This window comes from Chaetodon auriga, chromosome 10, assembly GCF_051107435.1.
Source record: "Chaetodon auriga isolate fChaAug3 chromosome 10, fChaAug3.hap1, whole genome shotgun sequence".
In the NCBI taxonomy this organism is placed as follows: domain Eukaryota; kingdom Metazoa; phylum Chordata; class Actinopteri; order Chaetodontiformes; family Chaetodontidae; genus Chaetodon; species Chaetodon auriga.
The window spans coordinates 172,501-186,464 of NC_135083.1; the positions used below are offsets into that span (position 1 = coordinate 172,501).

The 13,964-nt window shown below is 44.7% G+C and overlaps 1 protein-coding gene across 3 annotated transcripts in view; it reads right to left on the bottom strand.

The window, feature by feature from the left end:
- The window catches only part of plxnb3 (plexin B3), a 77,648-nt gene that overhangs the window by 41,309 nt on the left and 22,375 nt on the right, over positions 1 to 13,964 (bottom strand). Inside the window, exon 1 of one of the 3 annotated variants that reach the window (XM_076740511.1) lies at positions 11,137 to 11,230. The exons of the other annotated variants lie outside the window; for them this stretch is intronic. The gene's annotated coding sequence lies outside the window, so the exon portion shown is untranslated. Of the gene's footprint in view, positions 1 to 11,136; positions 11,231 to 13,964 lie in introns of those variants that run through there. 3 annotated transcript variants of the gene reach the window in all.

A 13,964-nucleotide genomic window follows, 5' to 3' on the forward strand; every position in this document is an offset into this window, starting at 1 on the left:
GAGTTCAGCTCAGCATTCAACTCAGTCATCCCCTCCAAGCTGGTCAACAAACTCAATGACCTCGGCATCAGCACCTCCCTCTACAGCTGGACCCTGGACTTCCTGACCAACAGACCCCAGTCTGTTAGGTTAGACAACCACATCTCCTAAACACCGGTGTCCCACAGGGCTGTGAGCTGAGCCCTCTCCTCTACTCCCTCCGCCCACGACTGCATGCCTGTGCACAGCTCAAACTCCATCAACAAGTTCACAGATGACACCACGGTGATAGTCAGAGTCAGCCTACAGGGACAAGGTTCAGCAGCTGACGGCGACGACAACAACCTGACCCTCAACACCAAGAACCAAGGAGCTCATCGTGGACTACAGGAAAACCAAAGGCTGCAGTCACGACTTGGAGAGAAATGACAGTGGCCATAAAATAATTATTCAGATAAAATGGACAGATGATCTCAGACTCCATTCAAAGAAATCCTGCATTTTTTCAATTAACTGGCCACAAAGTTAATAAGTGCTTCTACCTGCCTACCTTCTACATAGGCTGGTGTTTGAACTCACTGTTTCAACTGATTTCACCATTTACACTAAATTTAGGAAAGTTTATAATATTTCTTTGTCGCTTGTGGAGAAATCGCACGATTCTGTGAATGATAGTTTCTAAACTTTATGAAACAGTCTGCAGCAAAGTCTCAATTATTTGGGCCGTCTTGCAAATTCAGCCGAGTCATTTATGTCTCTGTGTGAAAAAAATTGAGACGTTTGTCCCAGCGTGTTGTCTCAACGGAAGACGCTTCTTTAGCGGAACATGAAGTCAGCTGAATCGACGGTGTCCATAGCACGGTCACGTCTCTGGGAAGACATTGTCTCTTTCAGCCCATTTCCTGTTTCACGTGCAGCCAATCAGGCTCCCAATCTGGAAAACCAGCCGAGACTCTCACCGAGAAGAACGTCCAATCGGACGGACGCTTAGCTCGAGACCCGAAGGCCCCACTGCGTCTTAACCTACAGGTAACCAGGCAACAGCGCTGAAGCTGCAGGTGTATCCACAGTGAAACGTTCAGTTTACTTTGTACTTCACTCTTCTTCTCTTCCTGTCACCTCCATCCCCCTCTCCCCCACCTCCCCCTTTCTCCACCCGTATGTAAATGAAGGACAGGCTGCTCTCAACACATCAAGCTCATGATTACAGGCTGCCTTACCTCAGGCGCACATACACACATTCACACACACTCACACACACACACACACACACACACACACACACACACACACACACCTCCACCCCCATATTATCTCTGAGGTTTGCTGCTGACTCTCACACTCACTCTTCAAAGAGACGACAGAATCCGACGCACACGCACACACACACACACACACACACATACACACACACACACACACACACACACACACACACATGCGTGCAGCTAAATTTCTTCTCTTTGTTCATCTCCTCTTCCTCACTCTCGGGGACTCTCCCTCAGTGTCTGTGCTCACCATCACACTGTGTCCTACTTTCTCTCTGCTGAGGAGCCTTTGGGCCAGGCAGCAGCACGCTGACCACAGCACACGAGGTATCCTTCTGAACCACGACCCGTGCCGGGCGAGGCCTTCGTCAAACTCCTGTTCGCCACGCATTGATGGTCTGACCTGGTCTGAACGCTGGACGCACGCCTCTATATCTCTCTCCTCGTTTCCTGTACGCAGAAAGGAAAACTGGACCGGCTGCGTGGTGAAGAAACATGACATCGCAACCAAAACACCTGAAGAAGACAATCATTCCGTTAAAGGTTGTGAAGAAATGCATCCTGGTAGCTCGCCTGGCCGAGCTCTGTGCACCGAGGCGGCGTCCTGGCCCCAGACCAGGTTCAGTTCCAGCCTGGACCTGATCCCCTTCAAAGAAAGACCAGGAGGCCTGAGGACTAGACCCATGAACAGCCAGTACTGCACAAGTACTGTCTGTTACTCAGTGAGTGGTACACAGTACTGTAACGCAGTGAGCTGTGTACTTCCAGTGAGTACTTCCACCTCTCTGTTTGTTTGTTGGTTTCCTTATTTTTCTGCTCTTTGTTTTTCTTTCACTCACTTTTCCTTCTTTGTCTTTTTTTCTGCTTCAGGATTATTTTATCATCTGTTCTGCTTTATTATTATTCACAAACAAACACACACACACACACACACTCTCCCCTGGTGAGCTCATGAATATTTTTCTGCGCTCAGAGAGAAGAGGACGGTTTGATATCATCGAGGGTGTATGACAACCTTGACACACACACACAGACACACAGACACAGACACACACACAGACACAGACACACACACACACACACACACACACACACACTTAAATCCCAGTGGGACTGTGAATGTTGTCACAAAATAGAAAAGTCATTTCCCACAAAGGTCTTTTTTGGTGTGAGTCAGAGCTGACTGTACACACACCTTCATCATCATCACCATCATCATCGTCCCCGCAGGAAGTCAATTTGCTGCCATGATGACGTAGTTCGTTGCCGCAGGGACAGAATGAGCTGTTTCCATCAACCATCCTCTGTTATTAATATGGTTACCATGGAGATGGGGAGGCGTGGCACCAGGACTGCCAATCTTTTTTTTTTTTTTGGGGGGGGGGTTTCGTCCTCTGAGGGAGGAGTCAGAGGACGACACTAAGGTGCAAGAGCTCTGAACACCAACGAAGAACAAGTTATTAATGTGTCCAAAGAAAACTGGCCCCTGATAGATCAAGCAGATGTGATGTCACATTACAACATTGTCAACATCCTTCCCATGAAGACGAACAGGTGGACGTTCCGTCTTCTCGCCTTTCCATGAAGACGAACAGGTGGACGTTTCGCTGTCAGCTTCATCTCTCATTCCCATTGACAGGAAATGTTGTTTCCCTCCTGCACCTTCCATCCAACACTGACACCACAGTCCATGAGGCCAGGTGCATTCTGGGGATCTTTCTGTCATGTGCTGTTTTGATAGCTTGATAAAGCTACAACCTTTTATAGCTACTAAGCTGAATTCATGACTTTTCATCCGCACTCTTCGATTCAGGATCACTCTCCTGAATCGAAAAGATCAATTTCCAGGATAAATTCAAACCAACTGAGGCAGGATGTCGAAGAACAACATCAGAAACAACTGGGAGAATGAAGGAGGCCTCTGCAGGGCAGCAGCAGCTCCTGTTCACCATGAACAGCAGCCTTCACTGATCAAGCCTTCAGAGATCACTGCACAGTCAACTGGATCAGCACTGAACTTAAAACACCAGCACCAGTCCTTTAAAATCTGCAGCACTGGAAAAGGTTTGACAGTGAGACTCATTGGATGGATTTGTTGAATGTTAATCTGAAAATGATCCCGCTGTCTGTCTCTCTGCAGGACTTTCCTTCGTCCTCAGCAGATTTCTTTGTCTCGGTCTGAACTATTTCCTGCAGCAGCAGGACTCTGTTTGATTCTGGGCCGTTGTGTTCTGATCCGATCCGAGCTGAATGGAGCTAATTCCTCTTTTCTCCTCAGACTGAGTTTTAAAGAGCGACTGTCGGCTAATGCCGGTTTGTTTTATTGATGATGAGGCTGCAGAGCTGCTATTCCTGTCTCTGTCTTTAATCTGGATTAAAACTGGTTTGTGTTGACAGCAGATGTAAACACACACAGAGCTTTGTGTTTGACAGGAGGATCAGATCAGAATAAGAAGAATTAGAGATTTTCCTCAGTTTAATCCACAACAGAAGATAAGAATAATAAGTGAATAACAGCAGATCAGACATAAGATTAAGAGCCTCAGTTCACCCTACAGGAGTCCAAAAATATGGGAAAATCTGAGGAATTAAAGTTATTACATTTGGAAGGAGGCAGCTGCTACTAGAGTTGATATGTCTACATGTTTAATATGCAACATCTCTGAGCATCAACACTGTCCAGTCTTTAGGAACCCCTTCTGTTCTCAGTAAGGAGGTCAGGGCTGAAGGATGGACCAACAGGGTCCGGTGGCTCTCCCCACTACAGTAACCTCAACCTGGAGTAACCAGTGAGGTTCTCGGGTCTGTCTTCAGATAGATGTCACTGGAAAGGCGACACTGTGTGGAAACGTCATGACAAACCTGAACCTGAACCTGAAAGTTTGAGGAACTCGTTGCCAGAATGATGAGCTACTCGACATTAGTGGCAGCATCATATTTCACAACATGACTATTGCTCAAAACTGCCCAGAAATGTGGAGGTCCTGTTGGGTTCTCACAGGTTTGTTCTGACGAGGGTAGCATGTAAAAATGAAACAGCATCCAGTCTGCAGCAGCAAATTCCTCCAGACAGGAAGAAGTATGACAAAGTCCAGCCTGTGATCAGCGCTAAGTGTTTTTAGCTTGAGCTCTAACAACGCAGTGCAAGTCTCAGCCTGCAGAGAAGTATTAGCGGGGTCACACAGAGACCATTTGATACGTACAAGATAGCAAAGAGATCACTGACGTTTTCTTACTTGTTATTGGACTTTACTTTTACTGTAAGAGGAGCAGCACCTAATTTCTTGGTAGGGTAGCAAAGGGCAGGACTAATGGTGTCTCTATTATACTGCTCTACTGTATTCTACTATGTCTCTACTGTATACCATCATTTCCATACTGTAAGTGCTTCTACAGTGTTTTACTGCAGGAGTGCTCTGCAGCAGCAGGCTCATCTGAACCAAACCTCTACAAACTGAATACTGATCGCTGCAAATATGAAATATTAATAACTACAAGACTTTGATACTACAACACATGCACACACGCACACACAAGCACACACAGAGTGATGGAATTAGCATCAATATCATTAATGCCCATCAGCCCTCTGCTTGTTCACACTTTTCCCTTCAAACACACACACGTTTGAGTGTTCCTGTGTGTGTACGAATATATTACTGCTGCAGCCTCCTCTCCAATTAACAGAGTGTATAAGTGTTTTTGATCAGCGGGAGATCACATGATGGGGTTTACCTCCACCTCCACTCACAGGTTCCTCATGCTAACACCCTCATCAACACTCAGAGCTCACTGCATTAAACACACCCCACCGGATGAAACACGCCTCACTGTATTAAACACAGCTCACTGTATTAAACACACTTCACTGAATTATACAGGCCTCATTGTATGAAACAGAGCTCACAGTATTGAACAGTTCACTGGACTAAACACAGCTCACTGCATTAAACACAGCTCACTGTACTAAACACAGCACACTGTATTAAACAGTTCACTGCACTAAACACAGCACACTGTATTAAACACTGCTCACTACACTAAACACAGCTCACTGTACTAAACACAGCACACTGTATGAAACACGCCTCACTGTATTAAACACAGCTCACTGTATGAGACACAGCACACTGTATTAAACAGTTCACTGTACTAAACACAGCACACTGCACTAAACACAGCACACTGTATTAAACAGTTCACTGTACTAAACACAGCTCACTGTACTAAACACAGCTCACTGTATGAAACACAGCACACTGTATTAAAAAGTTCACTGCACTAAACACAGCACACTGTATGAAACACAGCACACTGTATTAAACAGTTCACTGCACTAAACACAGCTCACTGTACTAAACACAGCTCACTGTATGAAACACAGCACACTGTATGAAACACGCCTCACTGTATTAAACACAGCTCACTGTATGAGACACAGCACACTGTATTAAACAGTTCACTGCGCTAAACACAGCTCACTGTACTAAACACAGCTCACTGTATGAAACACGCCTCACTGTATTAAACACAGCTCACTGTATGAGACACAGCACACTGTATTAAACAGTTCACTGCGCTAAACACAGCTCACTGTACTAAACACAGCTCACTGTATGAAACACGCCTAACTGTATTAAACACAGCTCACTGTACTAAACATGCCTCACTGTATTTAACAGTAAAGGCCACATAGTTCCTGAGGGAGGAGATGTTCAGGTTCTGATTCAGCTCTGCAGCTGATTGACTAACTGATCACACGTGTTCACAGTAATTAGTGAGAGTTACAATATCAGGAAAAAAGAATTTTTGTGTAACATCGACAAAGGGGAAGTGAAATTTCAAAATTACAAATACCTCACATTTTATTTTGTGCTTTGTACTGTATATAAAGTACATATTAGCCAATCCTACCAACCATCACACTGGAACATCCTCCCCTGTCTGCTAGTGGGGGTCCACAGGGACTAGCCCCTTGTTCAGGTCAAAGTCTAACCTCCAGGCTATTCAACCCCCTCCTGGACTGATCTCAGCTGCTGAGGACCAGGTCTTTGTCCAACTCTCTCCTCAGAAAAGAATGTCAATATTGGACAATTCTGCAAAATAGACTCTAAAGTCCTCCTGTTGGTTTATGAGGCACTGAATGGTTTTATTTCTGAACGGCTGCTGCATTCTGAAGCCTCCAGACCTCTCAGATGGCCTGGATCAGGTCTACTGTCCCCTAAAGCTGGAGAAGCAGCATTCAGTTTTTATGATCCACATATCTGAAACAAACTCCCAGAAACTGCAGACCTACTCTGACTCTGAGCTCCACTGGAGCAGTTGGAGTTAAGGGCCTTGCTCAAGGGCACTTCAGTGGTGGTAATGAGGGAAGGGAGAGTGCTGCTTTTTCACTTTCCCGTTGTTTTTTTCTTACCGCGGCTGTCTTTTCTAATTTTGTTTATTTCATTTCTTTAGTTCTATGTAAAGCATTGCATTGCCTTATTGTTGAAAGGAGCTTTACTAATTGGCTTGTCTTGCCTTAAAATTAGTGGGGGGGGGCCACGCCATGTCCAGGACAAAGACTGAGCTTCACCGGAGACCAGCTGACCCTGAGAGACACACCTGGAGCTACAGCATCGTCTCATTTTTCAGGACTCGTAACTGCTGCTGGTATCAACTCCTGAGCGGCTGCGCTGAGGCCCACCGTTAAATCACATGTTTGGTTCTGATTCAGTTGTCATGACAACAAACACAAAGACGAGTCAAAGACAGCAAACGGACTGAAGTATTAAAATTAGAGTCGAACAGGAAGTCGACCTCTAAACGTCATCACTGGACAAGGACACATTAGCCATCAGAAACATAAGGAAACACAAAAGAAGAAGAGAAGATTTCTAATTTTTCTGCATCAGGGTGGAGACGCTGTGTCGAGGAGAAAGAGGAGGAGGTGCAGTTCTATTAAAACAAATACAGCTTCCTGTCTCCCTCTCTGGTTCTTTCAGCAGTTTAACAGGCGTGAATGAGCTCCATAATGTGTTTATGGGAACAGAATTTTTACAAGATTAAAACAAGGCTTTGAAGAGGAGGAGGACGGGGGTGGGGTGGAGGGGGGGTGGGGGGCAATAAACGACAGAAATATTGTAATAACAGAGAGAGAGAGAGGGGAGGGGGCTGAAGTTTAACCACCACAGAGTTGATGAGAGGACAAAGAGAGGGAGGAGTCCTTTTATTGAACGATCTGTTTCATTCATTGGAGAAAAAACACAAAACCAGACAGAAGCTGAACAAAATAATTCATCAGCCATCAACCAGACCTCCATCACCTCCAACTGAAGACAGCCCTCCGCCCAAAACCAGGGCTGAACACAGTCAGATCTTTTACTTCAGTAAAAGCATCAATGAGTCACAAAAGTACAAAAGTATTAGCATCATGAATACTTAAAGTACCCAAAGTAAAGGTACACAGAATGCCGAAAGACCCATTTTCAGAATGGCAGATATTATATTACTGGATATATGTTGAGTAGAAGAAGAAGAATCAGAGGGACAATCCCCTTTATCTGTCACACAGATACATTCATGCACACACACGCCATGCACTGGTGAAATTTGTCTTCCACCTTTAACCCATCCTGGTCCTCCTTCCTCTGTGGCAGACCAGGAGCGGTGGGCTGCCATCCAACCGGCGCCTGGGGAGGGTTAGGGTATATATATTATATTTATATAACATAGTATATATATTACTTTCATGTTGTAGCTGGTAAAGATGAAGCTCATTGTGATGACTTTACATACTGCTGGGTTGTTTGCGAATTTTTATCTTAACTTCTAAAAAAAATCTGAATTAATTTGTTTTCATTCAATTAATTTAAAAGTAACTTAAGTTTTAATTTAAATGTAGAACAAGTACAATATTTCCCTCTGGACTGTAGTACACTATAAGTATAAAATAACATGAAATTGAAATCTTCAAGTAAAGTACCGCAAAGTTGTGCTTATGTACAGTACTTGAGTAAAGGTACTTAGTTACTTTGCATCACTGTCCAACAGCTAAACATCACCATCACTGTTTGATAAAACATGTTGATGTCTGCAGGACGGTGGAGGAATGCTGAACTCTACTCTGAAAATAGAGTCTTGCCTTGATTGGAATGGTTCACGGCAGAGAGGTTCAGGGTCTTAAGGCCAGTTCATGGTGGCCACATATGCAGGGCCACGAGGGTCCATGTGACATCAATCCGTCCATAAAGGTCCACCGTTGTGCAGACGCTGGACAACAAACGGGATGCTTGTTTCGTGTACTGTATGTTTGTCCAGCCCAGTGTCACAAACTGATGTCGTCTCACCTGCTGACCTGTTACCAGCTGCTCCGGCAACAATCTGACTTCTCACAAATCCCTTTATGTCCATCAAATCCTCCCTTTTCATGAAATACCACCTGTATCCAGAGGATCAAGCCAACACAGGCCCGACCACTAACTGTTCAAACTGAAGCAGTAAAGCCTCCCAGCGTCACAATGTGATGGCTGCCATCACTTCTCTGAAGGCTTCCTGGCCAAAAGTCCACTTTTACAATTTTATGTGTTTCAGATTGACTGTATTTCATCTGATTACAGCTTTACAAATCACGGACTGATCATTTGTTGATGAATAATCAGAAGCCAGCAGGTGCTGCTGTGAGAGGTTTTCAGCCTCTACTGGAGGTCAGCTTTCTGTTTTTCACCCAGCAGACAGGAAGTCTGAATGGTTTGGACTAGTTCAAGGACTCCTGATGAAAGGAACTCCACTATTAGACCAGCTTCTCTGATTTGAGTCTGTGTGCTGACGCTGGCCTCAAGTTGGTCTGAGATCTGCTAACAGGAGATGATTCTCCCGTTAGATCACAAAAAAGAACTCATCTTCAAGACCAAACCTGGCTTATCTGGAGAAGAGCCGGCGAACATCTGGACCAGAACTGGATCTCTGTTGGTGCCAGAACACAGACGAATCTACCTGTCTACCTGTGTCAGATCTACGCACCTGGGAGCATCACAGTGGTGCACTGAAGCTTAGAGAAGCACCTCCCTGAATGGCAACAATAAACTTCATTTGTATAGCACCTTTCATACAAGAACTGCAGCTCACAGCGCTTCACAACAAAGAAATCACAGGCAGCAAGCTTTCCACTTAAAAACACGTAAAAACAGGGAGAGAAAATGGAAAATAAGATGGAGAATAAAACACACTTGATAAGAAAAACAAAAACAAGATAGATGAAATGATGAAAGTAGAATAAACTGAATTCATACGTTGCGAATAGTAGTAATAAAACAACGTTAAGGCATAGAATCAAGTAAAATAGATCATTTATGAAGAGGAGCAGCAGAGCGTCAGAGTGAGGCAAAGGTCAGACTTTCAGGTTTGATCAGGAAGTCAAAGCTCGTTAGAGGCTGAAGCTCAGAGATCAGTTCTTCAGCTGTTTCTGAGGTGAAAATGAAGTTTTGGTCACCTTGTTGATGTGAGACTTGAAGCTCAGATCTTAATCTCGAAGAACACAAAGACTGAAAGCTCAGATTTAATCCAGAGAGTTCATCTCACAGACTATTAAAGAGCATTTGTCTTTATGTTTGAGGACAGGATTTCAGTTTTCATTTCCTCATTTATAGTTTGTTCTATAAAATGTTTGAGTGTTAAAACACAATAACCACGACCTCAAGTTAGATGTCAGGACCTCTGTTTCCTGTCTGCGTCTCCACGGTAGCTGATCGAATGAAGCTAAAATAATCTTTGATGTCTGAGACCTTCACAGGTGAAAAGTAACTGAGTACATTTACTGAAGACAGTTTTCATGTACTAAGTGTTTATTAATAGCTAGTTCTTCTTCTACTCCACCAAAGATTTCAAATGAACATGATGAGCTCACGAATGATTTATCACAGAAACAACCGACAGCTCCATGTTAATGTCGCACTGATAATAAACCAATGAGACGCTCCGTCCTGAAGACTGAGCAGGTGAGTCTCAGTCTGAACAGGTGAGTCTCAGTCTGAACAGGTGAGTCTCAGTCTGAACAGGTGAGTCTAAGTCTGAACAGGTGAGTTTCAGTCTGAACAGGTGAGTCTCAGTCTGAACAGGTGAGTCTTCAGTCTGAACAGGTGAGTTTCAGTCTGAGCAGGTGAGTCTCAGTCTGAACAGGTGGTCCATTCTGGACTGGAAAATTTGTACTTTTACTTTGAATTTAAAGTATGTTTCGCTTCGAATGCTTTTCTACTTCAGTAACAGAATGAATGCAGATGTTTTACGTCAGTAAAAGAAGTCCACACTCCTTCCACTGATGATGATGATGATGATGATGAAGACCACAGTCTTTCAAAGGCAACCCTTCCAGATACAATCGAACAAGTTACTGATTATATGAAAGACATCACTGCATTGGAGGCACTATTCTTCCAAACATGGAGTCTGGAGCATTCATAACTCCGACTCGCCTCGCTGCACCTTTGATTGTATGAAGTAAAAAGCTCCTTATTATCAGCATGTTTGGTTCATACTGTTTTTTTTCCTTCTCGTATATGAAGCTTGACTTAAAGTGTGTCATGTCACACTGAAGGAATCGCCGCTATCAACAGGATCAATACAATCTGACGATCACAGGACCACATTTGATCACATTCTCAGTAAAAAGCAGCCTGTCAGCAGCTGAACAGCAGCGAGACGTTTGAGTGCTGCAGGAAACTGAAGCGTCTTTTTTCTCTGAGAGCGAACTTGTTCACAGAGAGAGACACTGTCTGTGTATGTCTCTCTACCACTGAGCTAATTCCAGCTCCGCTAATTAAATCACAGCACAATTAACAAGAGTCAGCTGTCAATCAAAGGCTCATCAGTAAGAGAGAGAGACATGCACTACACATGGAAGAAAGAGACTTACTTCATTCAGGAAACAGTCCGTCTTTCTTTCATTCCTTCAAAAAATGACAAACTGAAAGAACCTCCACACTGGGCGAGAGAGAGAGAGAAGGAGGGGGGGCGAACGACTACTGACAGAGAAATGGAGAGAGAGAGAGAGAGAGAGAGAGAGAGAGAGAGAGAGAGAGAGAGAGAGGGAGAGCGACAGAGAGAGGGTGGGGGATGACGAGAGGGAGGGCGAGCGAGCAGCCGGCTGGATGGCTGTAATCCCATTATTGTGAACGACACATTGTTCTGAGAGAGGAGAGAGAGAGGGCGAGAGACATTCAGAGAGACAGAGAGAGAGAAGAGAGCAAGAGGGGGTGAGAGACATGCAGTCAGAGAGACAGAGAGAGAGAGAGAGAGGATGAAAGGGGTGGGGCTTAGCTGAAAACATATGTGGGCGGGGTGACAGGAGGAGTCAGAGTCATTAATATTTAATCATTGGTTTGGAGTGTGAAGTTAGAGACAGAGAGACTGAGAGAGACAGACAGAGAGACAGAGAGACAGACAGAGAGACAGAGAGACAGACAGAGAGACAGAGAGACAGACAGAGAGACATCACCCCTCTGACTCTACGCAGCCCTGAGCAGCACTGAGGAACCAATGACTCTCTGGATAATTATCAGCTGAATCTGCAGGTTTACCAGCTTTACAGGGAGTTTCATTGTTTATCTGTCCAACTACACCTACACCTCCACCTTCTTTCTTAAAAAATAAAACTCCGTTCACTCTGTGTATCACCTCGTAGCACTGTCCAGTTGGACCAGAGAGTTGCGTTATGTCTCTCCCGTCCTGAACCTTGTTGAGAATCTTGTCTGTAGTCGTTTTGGATGAAAGCATCTATCAAATTAAACTAAGTGTAACTTCACTGTTCTGTTCACTGTCAGCGCTCTCATGGCATCATTTTCAGAAAAAAAGCAGTGAAATGCCACTGAATGTCAGTCAGAGACGAGCTGGTGGACACGGACGAGCATTTAACAGCTGAAAACTCGGCCGATCAATCGGTAATTTAAACGATCATTAGCTGCAGCTCTGTGTGTTACAGTGACAAATCCTCTTGCACGGTCAGCCGGCTCTCAGGTAAAGTCCAGCTCGCCTCACCTGCAGCAGACTAAACCTCAACACAACAGCTCCATATCAAGTGTCTCTTCCTCAGAGTCCCTCAGAGTTCCTGTCTTAGCAGGACATCCCACAGCTGATGTGTCTCTTTGTTCTCATCCACCAGCTGCTGCTGTGAATGGCTGAATCACCTCACAATGAGCCCCAGTGCATGATGGGAAGCAGCTGATAAATCCTCAACTGCAGATCGTACGGGTGCAGAAGAAGAAGAAGAAGAAGAAGAAGAAGAAGAAGAAGAAGAAGAAGAAGCCTCTGTCCCACTCGTTTCTTCATGTTTGGTTTTTATTCTGCCATTAAACACTCAGCCACACATTCACCAACACAAAAAACACAGATTCACTGCAGCCATTCAATGAAACATGAAACATTACGACACCAGTGAGACGAATAAAAGGTGTCTCTGCTTTGGAGGACAGAAGTCATCTTCTTTGTCTTCATTGTGTTTCTGAGCTGTTGCTCCTTCTCTCTGTGAACTTGCTCATCGTTCTCTTGTTCTCTGTTTCTTATTCTGGTTGAGTTAGACGCCAAAACAAAGCCTTCCTGCTGACACACAGTCAACATAAAAACACGTTTCCCTCACAGTGAAGTCATCAGGATCAATACTGATCAGCTGTATCGGTGTAATTAGAGCTCGCTCTGCTTGTGAAAACACATCAGTGAGACTCTGCACACAACGTCTCTGCTCAGGTGAGTCCACTGTCTGTGTGTTCCTGTGGTCTGATTGGTTCACAGATGACAGGTCACAGCAGGTGAGAATCATAAAGTGTTCAGGTTGTCATGGTTACCACAGACAGTTTAATGTGATGTGAAGAGAGTGTGTGCATGTGTGTGTGTGTTTGTGTGTGTGTGTTATCAGCAGCATCTTATCTGTGACACAACACACTGCCTGTAAAACGCGTGTGTGTGACCTCATGTGATTGAGTGTGTGTGTGACAATACATTCATGCATTCATTTATGTGTGTGTGTGTGTGTGTGTGTGTGTGCGCGTGTTAGAGCTCAGCTGGGAGTGTTTGTCCACTTCTCATCAGGACCCTCATGCAATATTAATCAGACACACACACACACACACACACACACACGGTCACACACACACACGGTCACATGCACCACTGCACACACACACACACACACACACACACAAACACACACACATCAATCAAGCACACAGAAAGAAAACACACACAGCCTGAGGTCTGACAGTGTGTGTGTGTGTGTGTGTGTGTGTGTGTGTGTGTGTGTGTGTGTGTGTGTGGCCAGCTGGTGCAGCAACGTCTATACTGTGATTTTGTGCATCAACGTCTGTCCTCACAAACACTCACTAAATCTACACCATGAACACATCTGACCAACCACAGCCCATCTCCTCTCAGAGGTGATCCACGTCCAGTCCAATCAGAATCAGACGTTACTACAGTTCATGTGTACAAGGAGTTAGTTTTGTCAGCAAAGAAAAGATTTTAGAAGCAATAAAACCGCAAAATAGAAAACAAAGAAGAGAAAAATGTGTGTGTTTGAGCAGGTGTTGGTGTAGGAGCAGGTGTTGGTGTTTGAGCAGGTGTTGGTAGGAGCAGGTGTTGGTGTTTCAGCAGGTGTTGGTAGGAGCAGGTGTTGGTGTAGGAGCAGGTGTTGATGTAGGAGCAGGTGTTGGTGTAGGAGCAGGTGTTGGTGTAGGAGCAGGTGTTGGTGTT